The sequence below is a fragment of the Hermetia illucens genome, chromosome 1 (assembly GCF_905115235.1).
Source record: "Hermetia illucens chromosome 1, iHerIll2.2.curated.20191125, whole genome shotgun sequence".
Classification (NCBI taxonomy): Eukaryota; Metazoa; Arthropoda; class Insecta; order Diptera; family Stratiomyidae; genus Hermetia; species Hermetia illucens.
Window position 1 is genome coordinate 97,928,665 of NC_051849.1, and position 23,814 is coordinate 97,952,478.

General features: G+C 43.5%; 1 protein-coding gene across 1 annotated transcript in view; it reads left to right on the forward strand.

The window, feature by feature from the left end:
* The first annotated feature begins 10,200 nt into the window (after positions 1-10,200).
* LOC119646808 (small conductance calcium-activated potassium channel protein) overlaps positions 10,201-23,814 on the forward strand; it is an 818,793-nt gene continuing 805,179 nt past the window's right edge. The window contains exon 1 of the mRNA XM_038047402.1: positions 10,201-11,631. The gene's annotated coding sequence lies outside the window, so the exon portion shown is untranslated. The remainder of the gene's footprint in view (positions 11,632-23,814) is intronic.

Here is a 23,814-nt window from a genome sequence, read left to right on the forward strand (position 1 = left end):
TTTACTAACAAAACTGAGGAAACTTATTGGGAAAAGAAAATGTGATCACCAGAGTTCTGAGTTAAGTATTTATTTTATGTTTTTTTCTTTTTTTATTAACACACGGTAATTTTCGGAGTTACTTTTGATTTCGCAATCACGCTCTTCCAATGCAGGAACGCCCCCATTGACGTAACCGTATCAGAAAAGTTTGGCACCTCCCAACAGTCTTCGAATAAATCTCCAATCTGCGAGAATTCCAGCAGACCAAGTCTAAATCCAAAACCGGATTCTCAGACTGAGGATTTCCTGAGATGCTCTCTATGTCAGCACTCTCTACAGATTCAGCAGAATAGCTGTGCAATTGGTGCGAGAACCTGTTTGAGAGACGCTCCTCTAAAACTTCGCACGGTAGAACTAGCTTAGGTTAAGTCTCAAGGACAAACACAATAAACTATCAGTTCTTATGGTATACTACTGAAGATAGAACAGGAAACTCTAGCCTACAAGGTGGGAAAGGAAAATTGACGCTTAGAAACACTTGCTTCTGGCGAAAAGGCGTGAAACCTGAAACTTCAAAGAAGAAGTCAAGTGCTGGGAGCAATGTTGAGAAACTATTGTTTCTCTATATGACACAATAAAACGAAGTTGTGAGCTGGAATAGGCTAAAAACTAAAAAGATGGAACTTCAATGTTTGCGGGCGGACCTTCACGGTCAATTTCGCCCTCTTTTTAGGCTTTTGGGTTAGCTCTCCCCTCTTGGTCATCTCCGGTCACTAAGGATGGTCTTTTGACTATCGCAAATTCAATTAATCATTACAAAAGGTGTGTGGCCCCACGTTGGGTCTTGTATTTACTTTTCCCAGACTATAGAAGAGAATATAAAAAGGCAGGCTGTTTTCATAATTATTTTCCAAGATGAACGATGTTTTCCTTCCTTCTTTTAATATCGTGACGCCTTTGAACGGACTTTTCTGTGAATTGCGAATGACGCCCTGTTGTTTTCGGACTACCAACTTCCGCAGTGGTCACTACAGTTTAGTACCTTTGGAAACAAAATGATAACACTGTTCCTTCCACCATCTCAGCTGCTCATCATCGTGGATGAGGAGTCGACTATTAACGTTCCTTGTTTGTAGCCACATGCAATTTCCTTCATGTTGCAGTATGCAGTTCTGAAATCATTGCATTCTGTGACATCTTCCAATTCTATGACTAATGCAACAGCAACTTCCCGGAGTTTCGCTCGGTATCCGAGTTCGAGTGCGTCATCATTCGGGTGGTCAATATAGTCTTTAACCCCTTTCGTTCATCGATTCGTTTCCACGTTTCCGCAGTCAACCAGATCTTGCAACGCTCCTTCCTGACGTGGCCCGCGTAGCATCCGAGAAAAGAGCATTTTTAATGTTGGCCCAATGCTCATTGATATTCTTAAGTGGGTTACTCAGGATACCTGCCGTCCGAGTAGCAAGATAGCTCTACTACTGCGACAGCTAGATCATGTAAGCGGCCGATGTTGGACTTGGGAGGTTGAAACTCTCCAATCTTGTCGGAAGCGGCGAAATCAACATACAAGCGAAGGTAAGCGACCATAAAATGGCGGTCTCTTTCAAGGCCGATGTCAACGCTTCTTTTGTTATTTGCATCCAAAAGACAACTCCTAAATCTAATATTGATCACGAAGTGGTCAATCTGATTGCTCGTATCGAGTCGGTCAGTTGAAACTCAACTGACATTATGGCAAGTTCTGTGCCCGAACAATGGCGAAGCGGTAGAAGTTGCAGAGATCCATAAACTTCCCACCATTACCACCAACTCACAAGATTGACTGTGGCAAACGTATCAGGCGTAAAGAAAATGAATGTAATGGTATCAATATCAGGGGTCGTTGGGATTTATGCGGCCACAATTCGGAAAGCAGACGAGCTCAGGATGAGATTTCATTTTACTTTTAATTTTAAGCTGAAAGTTGCAGCGTATATACTACGATCATTAATGACATATCTGCCAAATTAAATCCTGGTTAAGTCCGGAACGCGATGGAAGAGAAATTTGTGCCTAGTAAACCCGAACTACAACGTCAAGGCGGACATCGATTTAGCACTAGGAACCGAGGTATTTGAGGAGATAATCGAGTCGTCAATGGAAAAGGAAATTAGGTTAGCTGTGATCGAGGAAGGACCCTATCGACTCATCGAAAATCGTGACGTTAGTATCCAATATATCCTCGGCGGAGCTTCATATTGTACTACAAAAATTCAAACAAATGCGAAGCAATTTGCGAGTTCCGGATGATTATAATTCAGCCAAGTCATTGGAGCTTCCAACGGGGACTATAGAGCCTGAACAACGACAATATCATTATGCGAGACACCAGCAACCTTCCTTGCCGTTAGAATGCTACTTAAATTAACGAAGGATAAAAGACAAAGGTTTCCTGTCACTGCGGAAAGACTTTTCCTATCTGCAGCCGAAAAGAAGGAAGAAGTGTAATATCTGTTTCACCTGATGATGAAGTTTTTTTTTATCCTACAAAAATGGTGTAAAAATGATCTATGATAATAATAAAATTGTTGATCGATATCTTAGTAGAATTCAAGGATACTGGACTTCGGTAATATCACTAGATACAGCAGTAACAACTCTGAGAATTCTTTGGAACCCAATGACCGAAGATTTCTGGTTCAAGACAGTTGAGTATGACCCAGACAAAGGGTTAACGAAACGCCAATGGCTGTTGAATATTACGACCATATACCATCTTTTGCAATGGTTGATTCCAGTGACCGTCGTTGCAATGGATATGGCAAACTGGAATCGACTGAGGACTACATTCCACAAGAGGATCTGCTAAATCAATGGAGACGCTTAGAAGCTGAATTACCAATGTTGGTGTCAATTCGCATTTTCCAATGGGTTCAGTCCACAAAAGGCAAACACAAAGGAGCTATATAGAGATACTATGTAGCGTCAGAGTCTGCATATGCCGCTGTCGTCTCTATGAAATCAATCTCCCTCCACGATGGTGAGGTAGCTCATAAAGGAAGATCCTCCGGGAAACCAAAGGTGACACCTAAAGCTAAATGATAATCGAAACCGTAAGTCAAGGTGTGACTACCGTATTGAGGGCTGAATGATTACAGGGGTTAGGTGGCCGTGAATGGTTAACTCAGGGTATTAGGCGAGCTAGTTTCAACTAGCTCTGTCTCGGCAAAAAGGGGATCTGTAGAGATCGAACCTCAACCTAGATTCTCCACTTATTCTAGTGGGAATCAACCCAGTTGGGACCCAGTCCTTAACGGACAAGCCGAAGTAGTTTCCTTCTATCAGCACTCCTGAGCTCCAGTGGGCGTCTTGGCCATATGCAGCCACTGCGAGGAGAAAGAAAAGAGGGCCTGCACTTGGTATGCAGCCCGGCCTCCTCAGACCTCAGACGAAGATACCTTGGTAAAGATTTTTTCAACGAAGAGTTGTGTATTCTGTGTCTCCGGAGAATATTCTCAGTTTGGTGAAGCCTGCGAACATCTTAGTCGAGAGACCATTGAATAGGTGATCTCCGGGGATAGTACAATGGGCCTAACAAAGGTCTGAGTGCTTGAAGCTGCGGCCCCCTCTGCTAAACTAAACTAAATATATAAAGTCAATTGACGTACAGGACGCGTCAAACCGTTGAACGGGACGCACATGATACATACTTTAACGTAAAGTGTGTTGCTGGTGCGATTCAACAATAGTTCTAGCATGACTTAAGGAGGAATAACTGAGTTTAGATAGTAATATCGGAAATCGGATGGCCAAAATACGAAAGATCCGTGAGGAATCATTGTTTCGGAGATACATCAAATCGAATGAAAATCCAGCAGACTGTGTTTCCCGAATAGAACGCAAATCTGACAGAGGAACATAAGAATCCGATATTCTTCTGCTACAAGAACACCATGTTAGTGGCTTTAATAATTTGCATGTTCATAATCATTTGCGAATGCGATATTGGGTCCTCAAAAACCAACTGAGTCCACCATTCCGGAGTTGATTATGCTAGCCCATTCAGGGAAAGCTCGACCGTTACGCTGACAGGGTATGTCTGCGTCTTGAATTGGTCAGCAATTTAGCAACTGAAGCATATCTCATCGCTTTCAAGTGATTCACGGATTCAGAAATATATAGTGACCATGGAGCTAACTTTGTGGGGGCGAAGAACCAAATGGATCAAGGAATGCAACAGGCGATAGCTTTATGGGAAGCTGTGGTGAAATTGGCTAAGCTAAAGTGCTTATTTGCCGATTGGAAAATAGTCCCGAAATTCAAGGACATTACGACGATGCTATGCCACATCCACGCTCGCCTAAATTCAAGGCCACAAGTTCCCATATCAAGCAATTCCGAGAACCTCGAAGTGCTAACACCGGGATACTTTTTGGTGTAGACACCATTAATATCATTGTCGGAAGTCAATAGGACAGAGCAGGAGCTTTACGATCAGTGCAGTTTTTCTGGTGAAAGATCAGAGTTACAATAAAACCGACTCCATGCGACATGATCAGGCCATACTCTAAATATTACAAATAGAACGGGAACCAACTTGAGACGAAGAGTTTGTGCCAGCTGTCGTATTATTTTGCTTGCAAGCATATAGCGTACTGATATTGTTGTCAGATATCATCATTAACAGCACAGCAAACGATATCAGATCTAGGTCTGCGTCAATGAAGAACTCCAAAAATTGTGCGCCGAGATCGACCAATTCGATATCTCTAAAAGCCTATGCCATAGCCCCACCTCAGATAGGGTCTTCCAAGTATTATTTTCGCATTTCACAATGCTGACCACATTGCCTCCTACAGGGTACTGAAATCCTGTAGTGGACCATTACGGTCTTGAATGAGGTGATGTAAGACACTTCGAGGCCCTGGCCCAATTGGATTCTTGCGCAAACGAGTATGGAGCTAGCTCTCCCACGAGAGCTAGCTCTCCGCGTAGGTCAGGCCTCAGGGAACTAAGGTAGGGGCTGTGTCCCCAATGGTACATCCGTTCCTAACTGTTGCGGCCCGCTCCCTTGCACACGAGGCGCTGGTGAATTTTCTAAGGATAATAAGCCTAAACCAATAAAAAAAATCAACGAAATAACAAGGAGGAAATGCGTTGTTCACCGTAGCGATCAGCGAAATAGGCAGCGACAGCTGACATATCCGATGTGACACCGGGACACCCAAATAAAGAGAAAGCCTTACCAAGGGGCGCGACTGACAGTGCAGGGATGTTAACTCCAACACATTGTAGTGCTCCTGTTCCAAAAAGAGCCCAGTCAGAGTCGCTAGTCCTGAGCAGGTGAATCGGAAACGAACCGGGTGCAACTGCAGTCGACCGCCCTAGCTAGAGCCGAAGAGGCAAGGCTCATTAGGAAATGCGCAGATAGCTCACTTCACAGCGAACTGGGGAAAAAGTGGAAAGAGAACGACGTGCCTGAAGGAGACTTTATCAAAATAATTTCCAGGGCCCAAAAAAAGAAAGGAAAAGAAGGAAAAAAGGAAACAACTGACTAGGCTGCCAGAGCCCCGTCTGTCCAAAGACGGCTCTGCTCATTAAGCGGACGGAAGGCAAAACATTAGCGGAAGTTTTTAGTGAAATCCGCTACAGGATGAAACACGAAGACAATGGAGCAGAAGTGTCTTCAATACGAAAAACAATGGCTGGCGGGGCTAGAGGCGGGAGAAGGCTCTTGTTTCTAGCCTAGTGCCTATGTGCTCTTTAGAAATCCGGAATCTTGCCCCACAGAAAAGGTCGAAGTGGAGGAGGCCATAAAGCGTGAATGTTCAGAGGTAATCAATGCCTGGATAGGTATCACCTCTGTAAATGCTAGCCAAAAACTCAGAGAGCAATATTCAAGGGAATGCCTTAGCGGCGGGAAAATCAAAATTGGATGGGTAGTACTCCTATCGGGGGCTGCTTACTCTGCGGCACCAATAAGGTTTGAACTGTAACCTTTCCTGGCACGAAAACCTATCGCGGTGCCCTAACCACTTGAGCCACCTGAATATATTCCGTGACCTTTCTCCTGATTGCTATAAATGTGTACGCACAGTGGCGCGATCGATTATTCATTGAAATTTCATAGTGTATATGGTAAATTTTTCAATTTGCATATATTCTTTTACGATTGGTGTCAAATTAATGCATGCACTCATATATTGCAAAAAAATGGTGTTTATTGTTGAGAAGTTGTTAATAGTTCCGAGTCGTTATTATTATAATTCATACGTATTTCAAGCAAAAATGCCGCAGTCTTTAGCTTACATACATATGTGGCTCTATGAGATTGATGACGAATGCGGATAGTCCCACCAAGTGCTATAGGTGTCTGGACTATGGACACAAGTTAGCAACTTGTAAGGGACCCACAGGAGGACAGCCTGCCGGAGACGTGACAATAAAAGCGGCAGTTGGGTCACTGGATTCACGCTAACGTTTCGGCGCCCAGGCTGTAAAGAAAGCAGTCCTGACATCACTTTTGGGTCTGTATTTCTGGCACCATCGGTGGACAGGTGGCGAGTCCAGGAATACTTCTCGGCAAGTGATCACCAGTACATCGCGTTCAAAATGGTTGATGCTACTTGCCGGTGAGCACCAATCGTACGCTCCCTCTGTCTGTGGAATGTCGCGAGGGTGCATATCGTGGAGCAGGTAGAGTCGCGCTGAAGGGCGCTCTGGGGGGTGGTAGCGTCGTAGCTGACACCATAGTAAATTCAGTGATGAACCTGATAACGACGGCATGTGGGGCTTCCATGCCCCGGAGGGGCCTCAGCCGTGATAAGCCTTCTATGCACTGGTGAAAGGCAGATTGCCGACCTACGGAGGGAGCTCAGCCGTTTTGGACAACGTTTACACGCCAACGAAGAGGCATGTGCTATAAAGGCACAGTATACATCAGCAAAAAGGAGACTCCGTAGCGCGATAAATAAAAGCAAAGCTCGCGGCTGGCAGGACCTGGTCAACGAGGTAAATGAGGATCAAGGGGGGGGGGGTGGCTAGAAGCTTGTCACGATCTGCGCTGCCGGGGAATTATCCCCAAGAACAGGGAAATCTACACTGGATGCTGTTGTGGAAGTCGAGGATGCGGTTCATCGAATCCAGGCATACAGCCGCCGATCTCGACGGATAATGCTCCTAATGACGCTTGATGTAAGAAATCCCTTCAATTCCGTAAGATGAACAGGGTTGCAGCTGGAGTCTCGGCCTTGAGCCGACTAATGGCAAATGTTGGGGGTCCTAATATCTACTAAGAGACGTCTCCTTGTGGGAGCAACGCAGTCGGTTCTGCTCTATGGCGCGGAGGTATGGGTTAATGCCCTTGACAAGGAGGTGCATCATAAGCGTCTTGCTTAAGTGCAGAGACGGGGAGCTTTGCGAGTGGCGTCAGCTTATCATACTGTCTCCGAACCGCCGTGATGGTGATCGCGAGAGTGATCCCCGTTGCCCTCCTTGCCAAGGAGCGTAAAGCTGTCTACCGCCGTAAAGGCGAAAACTTAAGAGAGGTGGTTGCCCGTGGAGAACGTTAACGCATCCTTACCGAGTGGCAACTTTCTTGGCAAAATGAGCCAAGAGGCAGGTTAACTGCGCGGCTCATCGACAACTTAGACCCGTGACTGAACCGAAAGCACGGTGAGATTGATACTTCCTTACTCAACTTCTAAGCGGGCATGGAGGTTTTCAGTCTTACTTGTACAGAACTGGGAAAGGGGTCAATTAATTTAACTACCTAAGGCCCAGGTCTCAAAATACTCTCCATAGCGCTATAAGCCCAAATAAAGTTAATAACGCTATATTATTACAGTTTGAAAATTCACTGCGACCGCCCCATCCCAGTTCATCCTGCGTTTGTAAAGTGCAAGTAATATAGGTTCCAATATGGGGCATCATACTGGAAAGCTAGGTAGAAATCCTACTATTTTTAACAACCTTATAGCAGGCCAAAATTACCTCTTTCACATCAAATTAGTACTCTGTGAGAGATAAAATGTCAGTACCACACCACATACATTACGAGCTAGGTATAAATGTCTGAGGTGGGGGAGAGGCAAAGCCTCTGAGCACTCAGACCTTAGTGGCCTATTGTACTCGAGGCCCCCAACTAACGGAATATCCCGGATTCGTTTATGTATCGCAGGATTTCCGCTAGTGAATGTGATGCTATGCGCTGCAGTTGGAGCATATCAGAACCAAAAATCTGTTGTCTGATGCGTCCATAAGCGGGACACTCACATAGAAAATGTTCCGTGGATTCCGCTTCCTCATTACAGGATGGACACGTATCATCTTGGATAATTCCTATTCTGAGCATATGTCCAGCTAGTGAATTATGGCCAGTCAGAATGCCCACAATACTTCTGCAAGTCTTCCTGCTTTTCGACAGGATAAATTTTGCAGTATGTTTGTTTGGTTCTGATAGGAAGAGTTTGGTCTGACAAGCAGCATTAAGGCTTCCCCACCTGTCATTTTGGATAGCTTGTTGCCAGTTTTTGATAGCAGCATCAGCCAGGTCCCGGCATGGGGAAAGACTTTTGCTAAGGCATCCGAGATTTCATTTCCTTCTACACCACAATAACCAGGTACCCAGGGTAAATCCACCATATTGAATCTGGAAACAGAATTCAATCGGTTTCTACATTCGTGAACGATTTTTGAAGTGATCAGTTGATTTGATGAATACTACTTAACGCTCTCAATGTAGCTTGACTATCGCTACAGATTGCGATGCGCCTGCCCAGGATCGCATACATTTCAGCCTGAAAGACCGTTGTGTTTTGTCACAAAAGAAAAGCCCACTTCTCGTTTTTATTCGAGAGGTAGACTCTTGCTCCAGAACCATTTTCTGCCTTTGAGCCATCGGTGTAGAAGACGTCAGTATATCCTGACACGCTTTCTTCTGGTTCGTCCCAGTTTTCTCTCCGTTTCAAGATAACATCATATCTTCTACCAAACAGATGTATGGGGATCTGAGAATCGGAAGGCATTGCGAAAACTAGATACAGTTCTCCCAATGACTCTTCCAATGCTTTGTGCCCACACGGCTATTATTTTCGCACTGATCTAATAGAATTAGTCGTATTTTGCTTCTGCAGCTCTTTTCCTTAAGGCGGTCATTCTGTGTGAAGGCCGTTTTTTTGGCTTTTTTTATAAATTTTTTGTGAAGAACTGGAGAAAGATACAAATGTGAATTTTTCACTATAGATTTATTAATATCTTGAGCGTGCATAGTAATTTTTTCCAGCCCGATCACATAGTTCGTTATTGAAACACAGAGCAATTTATACACCCATCTCCAAAAAAAGGTGTTTTTCTGCTGCCACGCTAGAAGGCGCTAAGATCATCCTAGAGAGAAAAAGTAAACGACATTTTAACGTACAGACTCAACTACAGTCCGCAAACTAGGATTATTAAAAAATATTAAAAACTAAATTTTTGGTGCCGTGTTAAACTTTTTGTTTTGAATTTCGGTTTTTTTTTACGGCTTGTTCAATCAATAAAAAAAAAACTATTGAATGAATCGCAATTATCCTAGTTTGTGGACTGTAGAAATATGTTCTGAATAAATCGTGAATATTTCAAAGAATTTCGTTGCATTGATTTTGGGCTATGGTTTTATACCTTAACTGACCATTAATCTACTATACCTAGTCCATAAACCTTAAGTTTCTTCAAGAAACACATGTACAGCCTTGGCTTCAATTCTTGTTCTTTTAGCGAAGTCATTCGAAGGTCATTCGGACCGATAAATACGCGCTTCATTACGGCAATCGACATAAATCTGGCATGTGACTTATCACGTATTTGACACTATAATTTCCGAACGACTCCGAATATCAAAAAATCAAAAAAATATTTGCTTCGGCAATCTTTCAATGGGGCAGAAGTTTCTCCTTTACAGTTTAATTTGTTCTGAGTCTTAGGTAGCGACCGTTATGGAATTCCGGAAGTTAAATTTTCAAACTTTTAAATGATTATCTACAGCTTCTCAATATTTCATTCATGTTTGGAAGCTTTCGTCCGAGACACCTACCATAACTACCACATGCCAACTCCGGCTCAAGCGAGCTTTCTCTCATTCCTTCCGAAACAGTTCCGGTGCCGCCATTAAACTGCGCAGTGCAAAACGGTGCGCGACTTCCGCTTGGCGAATAGTCTTGGAAACTGGGAAAATACACAACACTTCAGTGTCCGCTCACCGCGAAGCACAATCATAAGCAAGTTTCTCGGCAGTTTCGACTGGGAAGGCGACGAGCGATTCAGTGCCGCGATCAGAACACTTTCGGTGCAGCAGTTTCCAAACAGTCGCCCAGTGACAGTTGCGTGTTTTGCTATTCCATCCTAGTTCCGCCGGCCCCGTCGCCGTTATTGTTGTGTATCCTCGTCGTCACTTACCAGCTGCTTCGGTCAATTTTCGCAAAGGCCTTTTGTTGCTGTTCTGCCTACGTGAAAGGCCTTAGAACTTTTGCGAAAACATAAACAAAGGAAATAAAGTTGCGAAGGAGTCTGACGCGGAGGGCCACGGTGCAAACGCGGGAACCTCGGAATGTACTGAGATTCCACGGAACCCACCAACGAGTTTGGCTAATTCGAATGGACTTTCGCAGGTGCTTCTGCTTTGCGTGTGATTGCTTGGCCGCGGAGTGAGTCGTGTGCCGTGCGTCCGGTGTCTGGGCTTCGCAAAAATCAAACAGTGTTTTCTCCCCTGACCACAAATAGTCTTTTAAATATGAAGCGTTAGTGCTAACAGCGAGAGGGTTTCCACAGAGCACAAAGGTCTTACTCCTGAAACTAGCGTTAAGGTTTCGTAGATTTACTGGTAGTTTTTCATTAGCAAGTAGGAAGATTAATCCTTATGATACCCACGGACCAATTTATCAGCTGCACAGTTTTCTAGATAAGTATCGTAGTCATATCACCCGGGATCAATTTGTTTATAGTGTTGTATTGCGCGTAGTGTTAAGTGCAACGGTCGTTGTTGGGCAATCAGTCAGGCAGCACGAAGAATAACAGTACACTCCAGAAAGGCGTCGGTAATTTACTATAAGAGCCAGACGCAACGTACCAAAATAAATGGAATAATAATACATAAGACCTAACGTACGAAGGAAAGTAATGCCTTGGCAGTAACCGCCGTCAATTACAGCGAACACATAAAAATCCCATAGCCCTCGGGGGTAGCGCCGACTTTCAGGGACTCCCTCAGAAGTGAGTGTTTGTGAATTATTAACCTTTCGTCAGTCGTAGCTAACTGCCGGCGTGCTGGTTGATGTCTGCTCGGCAGCAATAAAACTCGAAAATGGAGCTAGTGGTGGCGTGCACGTGAAGTAGGTGTGAGGCTTGGAGAGGATCCACCCTCCTGGAATCGGCATCGAGGGAGTACAATACGGTCTGGCAGTCGGCTCTTATCAGAGCTCCATTATCGTTGCGCTCTCTGCTTTGTTTCTCTGTAATTGCACGCGGTGGTGGTAGTTGCTCGGTACACTATTTCGTCGAACTGAGTGTATTCTCTCGTAAGTACTTCACCACACCACGACCGCCCCGACTGCCGGAGTCCTTGCTACCATCCACGTACTTGTCGCTGTCAGCTGCGTCGACAATCCATCTCGGCAGAGCGTTGTAACAAAGGTGAGTGCTCTAGAGAAATACGTTGGCAGGTTATTTTTTTCAACCTACAAAAAGAAGTTTTCCTTCCCTGCTTGCCACCAGTCTCCCATGGAATGAACCGACTCGTTTTATTTCGCCTACTGGAGACCTTAAGCCCACAAGGATTGGCTTGATGATTGTCGAAGGAAGAACTTCCGGGAGAAACGATTTCCATGTTTCTGTTGTGTGTTTTGCGCTTTCGAGAGGATTATGAATATAGTTACGTGAATGATTCAATAGGAAGTCATTTGGAATTATCGTTTTGAATATGTTGGTGTTGCTTGGGACAGCACTATCGCATAAGGATCAAGATAAATAGAAAGAACCACTTGAGCTTCCGACAATATTCAGGCTCACATCAAGGCAATTGTTGGTTTTTTGCCCGTTCCAGAGGATGTTCAAGAACTTGTTGCGCTTCATCTATGTGGAGCATCTGTTGTGATGGGCAGCAAATATAACACGTTAGGTACTTCCATCAATCATTTAGTGTCGTTCCGTCACGTAAGGAATTATATAAATTTGAGGCGTGCTGTTTCTTGGGTCCTCTGTTCCGTATGTGTCTGACATGTGACTTATAAGGGTTTATACAAGCAAAGCATAAGCAATTGAGCACTTTTAGTTTAAATGTATTTCTCGTCTTGTGATGAATAAGATTTTGTGTAAAACAAAACAAAACAAAGTTGCTCCCCATTTGGTCCGATCCGGCATTAAGTTGATGCGGACTTAGAACCACACAATTTTCAAAAAAAAACTTCTTAAAATCGGTTTACTGGTTGCCTGTCTGTCTGTCTTTTTTTTTAAGGAGGTGGACATCTTCAAAAGACTCTGGCCTGGGCACGCCAGAGTGTGGGATTTTCACCCACTAAAACCACCCCCAACTCCCCCTCTACCCCGTGGAACCACCTTTAGGTATTACACCACGGGGCGGGGTTAGCTTACTTTAGCTAGGCCTCCTTCCGTTTACTCGCGTGGTTCGTAATCGCCTCTTCCTTACTTCTTTTGCCACTATATGTTACCTAGGCGCCCAAATACCCCGCTTATCGATATCCTTTCAAATAAAGTTAATAATAGTGTATTACTATAATTTTTAGTAATTGACTCCAAAACCCTCCTTAAGTTGATCCTAACACCCGGAATGTAGGCATAGAATAATGTAGGCTATAATATAGAGCATGATCCTACCAAGTTTGGTGCAAATCGCACCATTACTAACAAAGTTATAATAGATCAAAGTTGCCGCTTCTTTGCAAATTTAAGACTTTGAATGTGAACATCACTTAAAAGTGGATATTTTCACATAACATATGCATATATAACCCGCTACTTACTAATGGGACAAATGTACACTCAAATGTATTTATAAAAGGAATACTCAAAATCTTTCACACTTGAAGCATCCAGCGTCCGGTTATTTATATTGGTATTTTAGCAAATGTTGGACTTATGCAGGCCTAACGAGGGAGGAAGTGGTGAGTTCAAAAGGAAAATTGTAGATTGCATTGGATTAAGACTACACTGTTGACTTTTTTCCACCGGGCAACTGATGTATTGGTTAACTGAGCAAAAAAAAAATGTCAGAATTGATCGATTTCGGTATTATAACGAAATTAAATCGTGAGATCTTAATTGGAAAGGACAGTGTTTTCTATTTGTTACTAAAGGTAACAAATTTTGCAACTTTTGAAGCTGGTCGGTACCTCATTAGTTTTTTCCATTTTCTGTACTTTCTAAGGTTCGATTCTGATCTGATGTCTGTCCGTGTATCACACGAGATTTATTCCGAAACAGCTGGGGCTATTGTCACGAGTACAGTACATCAAATAAGTAGTATCCGCACTAAATGGACTGGGCATGCGAGTGTATTGGAAAAGTTTATCCGTACACATCATAGGCACTAAACCACATGTAGATATTGTCAGATGTTGATGTGTGTACGGATAAGCTTTTCCAAAACATTCGCGTCTTCTTTTTCTACCGTAGATATTGCCCTTATAGACTTTCCGGGCTGGATCATCCTCATCCATACGGATTAAGTGACCCGCCCACCGTAACCTATTGGGCCGGATTTTATCTACAACCGGACGGTTATGGTATCGCTCATAGATTTCGTCGTTATTTAGGCTACGGAATCGTCCATCCTCATGTAGGGGGCTAAAAATTCTTCGGAGGATTCTTCTCTCGAACGCGGCCAAGAGTTCGCAATTCTTCTTGCTAAGAACCCAAGCCTCCGAGGAATACATGAGGACTGGCAAGATCATAGTCTTTTACAGTAAGAGCTTTGACCCTACGGTGAGACGTTTCGAGCGGAGCAGTTTTTGTAAGCTGAAATAGGCTCTGTTGGCTGACAACAACCGTGCGCGGATTTCCTCATCGTAACTGAAATCGGTTGTGATTTTCGATCCTAGATAGGAGAAATTATCAATGGTCTCAAAGTTGTATTCTCCTATCCTTATTCTTCCCGTTTGACCAGTTCAGTTTGATGTTGTTGGTTGGTTGGTTTTCGGTGCTGACGTTGCCATCATATATTTTGTCTTGCCTTCATTGATGTGCAGCCCAAGATCTCGCGCCGCTTGCTCGATCTGGATGAAGGCAGTTTGTACGTCTCGGGTGGTTCTTCCCATGATGTCGATATCGTCAGCATAGGCCAGTAGTTGGGTGGACTTAAAGAGGATCGTACCTCTTGCGTTTACCTCAGCATCACGGATCACTTTCTCGAGGGCCAGATTAAAGAGGACGCATGATAGGGCATCCCCTTGTCGTAGACCGTTGTTGATCTCGAATGGTGTTGAGAGTGATCCTGCTGCTTTTATCTGGCCTCGCACATTGATCTAGGTCAGCCTAGTCAGTCTTATTAATTTCGTCGGGATACCGAATTATCTCATGGCCGTGTACAGTTTTACCCTGACTATGCTATCATAGGCGGCTTTAAAGTTGATGAACAGATGGTGCAACTGCTATCCATATTCCAACAGTTTTTCCATCGCTTGCCGCAGAGAGAAAATCTGATCTGCTGCTGAGTTGACTGGAGTGAAGTCTCTTTGGTATGCGCCAATGATGTTTTGGGCGTATAGGGCTATCCGGCCTAGCAAGATAGCGGAGAATATCTTCTAGATGGTACTCAGCAACGTGATACCTATATAATTACTGCACTATGTGATATCTCCCTTTTTATGTATGAGACAGATAATGCCTCGTTGCCAATCATCAGGTATTGATTCGCTGTTCCACACCTTGAGAACAAGTTACTGAACCACTTGGTGTAACTGGTCGCCTCCATATTTAACCAATTCGGCTGTAATTCCATCGGCTCCTGGCGACTTATGATTTTTTAGCCGATGAATTGCACAGACTGTTTCTCCTAAACTTGGTGGTGGTAGTATTTGTCCGTCGTCTTCAGTTGGCGGAACCCCAAACTCGCCGATGCTCTGGTTGTTCAGTAGCTCATCAAAGTACTCAACCCATCGCTCTAATATGCCCATTCTGTCGGAATTCAGATTTCTCTCTTTGTCTCGGCAGGATGAGCATCGAGGTGTATAAGGTTTCATCCTGCTGACTTCATGGTAAAACTTCCGCGCCTAGTGCGATTGCTCCCTGCACTTTTCTAATTCACAGACTTGTTGGTTCTTCCAGGCTTCCTTTTTCCGTCTGTGAAGTCGTTTCTCCGCTCGACAGAGTTCGTGATAAGTCTCTGCAATGCAACATTACTCGGTATGCGGAATTCTTCCGTTTCATTGCTAGCTTACATTCACCGTCAAACCAGCCGTTCCGACTCTTTGCGGCTGGGGTCAAGTATGTTTGTGGCCGTATCAATGATAATGTTCTTCAGGTGGTTGGGAAGATCATTTGTTGATGCTTCATCTCCAGGTCCTCTGTTGACTGCAGTTATTGCGGCATCCATTTCCCTTTTATAGGTGTTGCGGAGGGCTGTGTTGTGGATGGCTTCAGTGTTAACCCCCACCTGATTTTCAGAGGGGTGGTGTTGTTATTCGAGCTCGGAACACCGTGCCAACGATCCGAGTTTATATTGGCCCCCCTATTTGTTCTGACATTCATCAAGGCTGAGAGGTGGTGGCGTTCGGTCAACACGTGGTCAATTTGGTTGAAAGTGGTCCCGTCTGGAGAGGCCCATGTAAGTTTGTGGACCACTTTCTGCGCAAACCAGGTACTTCTAACAACCATTTCGTGTGACACTGCTAATTGAATAATCCGCAGTCCGTTATCATTTGTATTTTATGCTCCTTCCCTACTTGGCTCTTAAAATCCCCAAGTATGATTTTAATATTATATCTGGAACAGGCTTCGACGGTTCGTTCTACTGCCTCGTAGAAGGTATCCTTCTCCGACCCTGCAGTCTCCTCAGTAGGGGCGTGAACGTTAATGAGGCTTATATTTCTAAACTTGCCTCGCAAGCGCAGCGATAACAGCAGGTTTCATTTTTTGGCTGACTAGAAACCTACTCCGAGCACATGGTTTACTGGATGGCCACTATAATATATGGCGTAGCGGCTCTTCTCCAGAAAACCGGTCCCTGTCCAACGCATCTCCTGTAACGCTGTTACATCAGCCCTATATTGGGACAGGGTATCGGCTAGTTGTGCATCAGCTTCATCTCTGTACAGAGAGTGCACGTTCCATGAGAAAATGTGCAAATTGTTAATCCTTTGTCGTTGCCGGGTTTGTTGTTGTGTAATCCATCCAGTCCGAGGCTCCTATTGTGGCTTCGTAACATGTTGTGTTCCGTGTAGGGTTGTCAGCCCTACCCAACCCCCAACCTGGAGGACCAGTTGGTACAATTTGTCCCGTTTTTAGGTGCGGGAGACTCGCCTTCATCCTTCTCCGTCTGCAGCTTTTCGTTAAGAAAGAGCTCCCAGCGGTCACCACGTGGAAGTGAAGGTAGGGTTTGGTAGTAGAGCTGTTGGTGTTGGTTCAGCGGGCGTTTCCTAGGTTTTATGCTCCATCGTGGGTACCAATCCAGGTTTCGCCCTGGGACCACCACATATCAAGACATATCAAGGAATATTTTGATTTTTATCTGTGCACGAATGGAAAAACGTGCATAGAAAGTTTATCACATAAGATGAACACAAAATCTTTATACTCGAAGCGTCCAGCTTCCGATATTCCGATTTGTTTAAATAAATAAATAAAGTAATGGACATGGTTTTCAATATATATAATATGCTTTGCACTATATATATATAAACAAGTTGATATTTGGCAAAATTACATTTTGTCGAATGACAAAAGAGAGAGAGAGGGGGGGTCAAATATTTGAGAATCATACTAGATCAAAAACTTCTCTGGAAGACCCATGTTGAAAACATATGTTGGAAAGGTACAAGGGCTTTGACGACTTGCAGGTCTATAGCAGGGAGAAACTTCAAAGAACTTCAAAAATGCCTTATGCGTTTATCAGTGGGGCAATGAGAAAATGCATAACGGCATCCCTAGATGCGTGAAATTGACTCTTCTCCATCTACACATGCAGATGCAGGTATGGAGGGCGATCTGCAGAATGTCGAAATCGAAGGAAGATTGATGTTCTTTCTAGACGGCATGAGGAATGACTGATACCAAGGGATAACATAACAACAAACTTTCACTTCGATGAGAAGTTTAAAATATGTTGGAGCACCAAGGCAAACTGGGAGGACATGGCATTGACATACTGCTTAAACCGGCAACTGATTGCTTGGTACACTGACGGATCCCTTGCAGCATAGGGGCAGGCGTTGGGGTCACTTGTCCAAGTAAAACGCACTTTGAACTAATGGGTAAGCATGCTATATATATAGGGCACGGGTAGATGTGCCTCCTTCAACCTCGTAAGAAATCGTAGGTGGCAGGACATTGTTATTCTGACAGGTACTCGAGAGGCTTTTAAGATACTTAGGTCCTTCCATGTGAATTTTAAACTGGTATGGGAATCCCTAAGCAGAATAAACACGTTCGGCTCAATAAGGTCTGGATACTCTGGGTTTCAGGCTACATTGGATAAGAGCAATGAGGCAGCGGACGAGCTGGTCAGGAAAGGAGCAGCGATGTTGATATACAGGCGAGAACCAGTCTGTAGAGTCGTCAATGGGACATTGAAAAATGAAGAAGAACGGCTGACGCAACTGTGTCCAGGGTGCTCACGAGGGGGTGCGAAGCCAAGCGCTCGGTTCATAGTGGGAACACTTACTGGCTACTGCAGGCTAAACTACCATGTGTAGAAGGTACGGATATCTACGGACACTGTAGATTCTGTGAGGAGAGTGATGAAACCTTAACGAATGCTTTGGGAATTTTGCGGCACTTGTGGAAAGTAGGTTGAGGGACTTGGGAGAATACTTAATACTATGTCACTTTGAAACACTTGTAAGTAAAGGACATGATAAAGTTCGTGTCGGCTATGGACTTTAATGACTTACTATAGTTTATAGGTATACTATAACCAGTAAAGGGGCCTAATGGTTCTTTTAGGGCGCAGTTCAACGTCTTGGGACTTGTTGGCATTGATGAAGGGAGCAAGTGGTTCCCGATATATCGGTTTTTGCAAAATATAAATCAACAATAGCGAATAGGGAAAACAAGTTTTTATTATTTCAAATAATTTAATCGCTAGAAATACCGCGTGATACTGCAAAATTTGAACTGACAATGCTACGATGCCAGCCAATGTTTGAAGAAAAAGCAAGCACACCGTCTAAAATGTCTAAGGATCGTAGGGAAAAGGGAGCAGGGTTAAATATAAGCTCAGACTGTCAAAAACACATAAGCCTAATGATACTCAACGGTGAAAACATAATATGAATATGGAAGAAAATTAATAAACTAGATGCAACCAAGGTATTGGTACATTATAACGCATGCGCAAATAACTTATGGGAAATGAAAATGGCACATACACGAAAAATATGAAAAGAGAGAACCGGTACAAATATAATATAAATGTGTTCACTATGTAAAATGCATCAAATCGGGAAAATTGGAATAACTAAAACGAAGAAACGTCGTATGAGAATTAGTTGCTATTCACCCCTTGTTTGAGTGTAGCGCGACAAAAACATCTACGCGCCGTCGTACATGGTCTGCTGAAATATGCTTCCACTCCTTCCAGGATTTCTCGAGAAGCCCGCAGTCCTCCTCTACTGATCTGCGACAAGTGCTCCTGGGGTAACCTACTCATCTTAGCCACCTTGGGAAAGTGGGTTCCGTTGAATGCCGTAGCCAGCAATGGAATTGCCGCCCTTACTCACGGGTAACTGGTCTGTGTGCCTATCAAGTTCTTTGTTCCAATTTTATCTGGCCAGCCTACCCCGATGATACACTGCAGACAAGTGTTGACGAAGGCTTGGGGCTTTTGTGGAACAGAACTCGAAGAATTGCAGGGGAAGCGAAGATTTAATCTCTGCGTGTTGTTCCAAAATTATCCGTAAGGTGTTGATCGACGGGGAACCCACTTGCCTTCGTCCGTCAAGCTTTCGTAGTGTTCCTTGATAGATTCTAAGATTATTGTGCTACTATATTCGCAACGGCAGGGAGCATGCAGATACTCCTCTAATTGTCACACTCAAAATGGTTACCCTTGGAATCTTAACAAATATCCATTTCTTCCACTCTATGGAAAAGGTCTCGGATTCCCAGAATTTCCGTACGAGTGGACGCAGCTGATCTGCACATTGCGGCGATACATAACTTTACTTGGAGACCATCAAGTCGCAGCACTCCAACGAGAAGTGGCGGACGCAACACGCACATGAAGGTAAGCGACCATCAGATGACGATTCGGATATGAACGTCTCTCTTGTTAAGCGCATAGAGAAGACAACTCCTAAACTACTGATCGAAAAATGGTCAATCTAATTGCTCATACGGTGTCGGTTCGATAAAACCCAACCGTCTCTATGGCAACTCCTGTGCTGGAACAATGTGCCAAGCATCAGAAATTCACCTTCAACTTCCCACCATTATCGTTACAGTCGCTCAAATATGGCATTCAGATCACCCATCACGATTACAATATCACCTTTAGGAAGCCTCTCCTGAACTGGGTGTAATTGCTCAGAGGAAACAGCAGGGAAGGGTTTGAATTCTGAAGCACCAACCCACAGGGGAAACGTTTTGTGAGACATCATGTAAAATATACAAGAAGTATGTCTGGAAGTAAGTCACTATGTTATTCGAAGTATCACGATATAAGAGGAGCGGGTACATTTGTATAATATTTATTGGCCAGGTCATGGAAAAATAACTGTGATATATTGAAAGAGCATGGTTATAATATATTGTAATATAATACCATATATCGGCTCTAAACGCCTCCGCAATTGATAAATCTTAACCTGGTTAAATATCTGTAGCATTTGCTCCAACTCCAGATCTATAGACACCGGATCTTATTGAAAAATAATCTCAACAAGATTGGATCGAATTTTCTTCCGATGTTATTCAAAAACTCGCCAATTCGATGCCTCCTACAGATTACGCTGACGACTTTGTATTAATTTGTAGGGGCAGGACCTTCTATGGGATAGAGTCCAAATTGGATTGAGAATTACTTGTACGTAGTGTAGAAGGGCGGGCTAGGAAGCACTAGCTTAGTTATCTGAGAGTCATTGAATTATATGGTGTAGAAGTTAAATGAGAAACAGGTGTCAAATATTTGGGAGTTACACTAGACCAAAAATTACTCTGGAAGACGAATGTTAGGAACATATATCGGAAAGCTACAAGGACTTTGGTTACTTGCAAGTCCATAGCAAAGTAGTACTTTGGATATATACTGCAATAATAGGGTCAATGATTACCTCTGGGCATATAAAACTGAACTTAGTACAATAACCTGGGAGTTGCACAAGCTTCAAAGACTGGCTTGTGGAGAATATATCCAACGGCATCCTCGGAGGTTCTTCTAGAATTGACTCCTGTCCATTTCCAGGTGCAGATAAGGAGGGCAATCTTCAGAATGTGGGGAGGCATTAGCGAGGGGGAAAGCTGCCCAAATCGATGGAGCAAACTGTGTAAACTGAGAGAGTGTGGTAGTAACTTACGGCCTAAACCAGCAGATTATCTGGTATACTCATAACAGTTTGAAAGGCAATGACGCCGTGGGTGAGCTGGCACGAAAGGAGCATGGATATCTCTACAGGGACCGGAACTCTTCTATGGAATCGGAAATGGGTTCATGGCTTCGATGCTGAAAAATTAACGGCTGATGGAGAAATGAACAAGAATCGAACAGTTGAGAATGCTCATAGACAGATACCCCAGTGGGAGATAGTAGGAATCCTCGCTTGTCATTGCGGGCTAAATTGACACCTGAGGGAAGCTTGAAATATTTGCGGGCACTGTCTGCAGATTCTGTGAGGAGGGTGACGAAACCCTTTCCCTAGGATGATTTTTCGACATATACAACTACCAGCTTTTCTAGATCTGGAGTCTGTAGCCAAAGAAATTAGATTAAGGGTCAATGAGACCAACACAAAATTTATGATTCAAATGTGGGTATCAGCGACCACATAACAACAGATGACATTAGAGGAATCATCATCAACGGTGCAACAACCGGTATCCGGTCTAGGCCTGCCTTAATAAGGAACTCCAGACATCCCGGTTTTGCGCCGAGGTTCACCAATTCGATATCCCTAAAAGCTGTCTGGCGTCCTGACCTACGCCATCGCTTCATCTTAGGCAGGGTCTACCTCGTCTTCTTTTTATACCATAGATATTGCGCTTATAGACTTTCTGGGTGGGATAATAATAAATAAACTAAATAGTCCCCACCTACTTCCTGAGACGTCTGGGTGGTTGCACTTCAGATCGTCTTTAACAGTGCAGATGCAGATAAAATTTCGGATTTGATAGTAAAATTTCAAACGACGATAACTCCTATGAAAATAAATGTTATTAATCAAAGTAAGCACTAGCAGATTCGATGCACTTCTCCCAGCGAAATACAAAGGCATTTATGCCAGTTCCATGGGAGTCCGACTCTATGAAGAAATTCCGTGAAGGCAATTTTGATAGCGGCTTGATTGCTCAATTGCTTTTCGGCCAAAAAGTGATTCAAATGGGTAAAAAAGTGCAATTAGTTTAATTTTTGGGCCGTTATTCTGGATATTTGAGGTCGTGCATTGTCATGAATCAGTATCACTCCATCTCTGTTGAGCAATCTATACCACTCAATACGCAATTTCGAAATCATTTCATCGAGTGCACAGTACTTCTCTGCATCAGTCGTTTCGCCACCATTACCTTCTTCGGATGAAGGGTCGGTTTTGGCATGTGTTTTGGGGCCTCGCCGATATCTAGCCATTGTGCTGATTTGCGACAATTGTCGTACAATATCCACTTTTTATTAGATGTCACTATTCTGTGTAGAAAAGGATTCTTTCTGTCATGGGAGAGCAGGGAACTGCGAATTTCGATTCGAACCGCCATGCTTTGCTCTGTATGTTCATGCTGTACCCACTTATCTGGGAATGGTTTTCCTGTTTGGGTCATCTATTTTGCCCAACTTCCAAGGTGTTGTCAAGGGTATCCATTCGTCTGCTAATTAGAGAGACATTGAACAGCATGCAACTTATGTTCACATTTTAGATGAGATTTTGGCGAAAAAGGGAACCTTTGTCGATTTTGTCTTTAGAACTGAACGGAATTTGTTTTAATGGAGGGTGAGTTTTATAAGTAACTCCGTGCGACTTTGCCATCTGATCGTGCGACGTAATGAAAGTAGGAGCGTACCTTGTGATTTCGTCATTAACTATGTAGAATTCGGCTCGTGGTTCTAACTGCCACTTGCGTGCTTGGTGAGGTTTTTTCATAATGATGGTGGCTTACGATAGAAATTGGGTGCTCTGTAAGTTGCTTGACCTAAAGGCAATCCAAGAATGTGTGATGGTGGTACATGGGTGTTGCTTACCAGCACTAATCACGTCATAACTTCGAAGGTTGTTAATTGTAGTAGTATATTATGCTTAAAGACACATTGTAAAAGATTCAAATCATTTCAATCTGCAACGGTTGCAGTTAGGTGATGTAACCTCTGCAATCGGCATGTCCGCATGGATGCTACTGGAAGGCTTTCAACAGGGGTTCAAGTGCCATAAGGATTTTAAAGTTTCTGCCTTCGAAGATGTGTGCGAAGTGTTTGAGCGTCGCAGATGTCATTGTATTTCTGCTGTATAAGCAACAGCTTTAATAAATTAAGGGGACGGTATTTGCCATCAATTATTTGCTCTAATGCTGTTGAAGATACCTCTACTGAAAGGATGATGTTGATGCATGGACGAAGAAAATGCAATATTGTGGAGACCGGGTAGTCGACGTTAGCAATGGAGAAGCATTCGAAGTTTACTTTATTGCGCACATCGTGGAAGAGTGTTCTAAGTTTACTCCTGCTAAAATATTTAAGTCTATGGATGATTCAATGGGCATGTCGTGCTTCCTCAATCGTTTCGCTACGCTGGCTCTTTAGTTCTGAATTTGGAGAAGGAAGTAAGTAGAGTCAGACTGAAGATAAATACGAACAAAATCATGATTGTCACTCCGGCGGGTTGACATTAATGGAAAAAATATCAAGGAGGTTGAACAGTTCACGTATCTAATCAGCATTATTTTTGACGAAGGTTACACGGAATTTAATGTAGCCCAACAGATTAATAGCGTTAAGCTCGCTTTCGCTGTCTCAAATCTGGATGTGGAGCTATTTTAACACCAACATCTAAATTGCTGTATATTATATCGCATCGTCGAGGCACTCAGGTTTGAGAAAATATCTAATGAAGAACTTCGTCGGCGTACGGACCAGATACACTCTACTTTGAGAAGGAACGACCGGGTGGGCCGCCCTAGAGTTATGCGGAGCAAAGCAGTAAAGTGAATATCAACTGTCCACTTCGGACTTTAAGGCAGAGAGACGCTTAGGTAGGAGTTCATCAAAATTTCTGTTTCTGGTCATTCATGCATTCTCTTTTGAAGTTTACTTTATTGTACACATCGTGGAAGAGGATTCTAAGTTTACTCCTGCTAAAATATTTAGGTCTGTTGATGATTAGTTGGTACTTAATTGATTTTACGATATGTCTATCGCCTGAATTCCGAAATTTCCAAATTTCATTTGCTGGTATCGCCGTCAGTAAAGAACATTGCTTAAGGTTGAAAATCGCTCATAGGAATCCA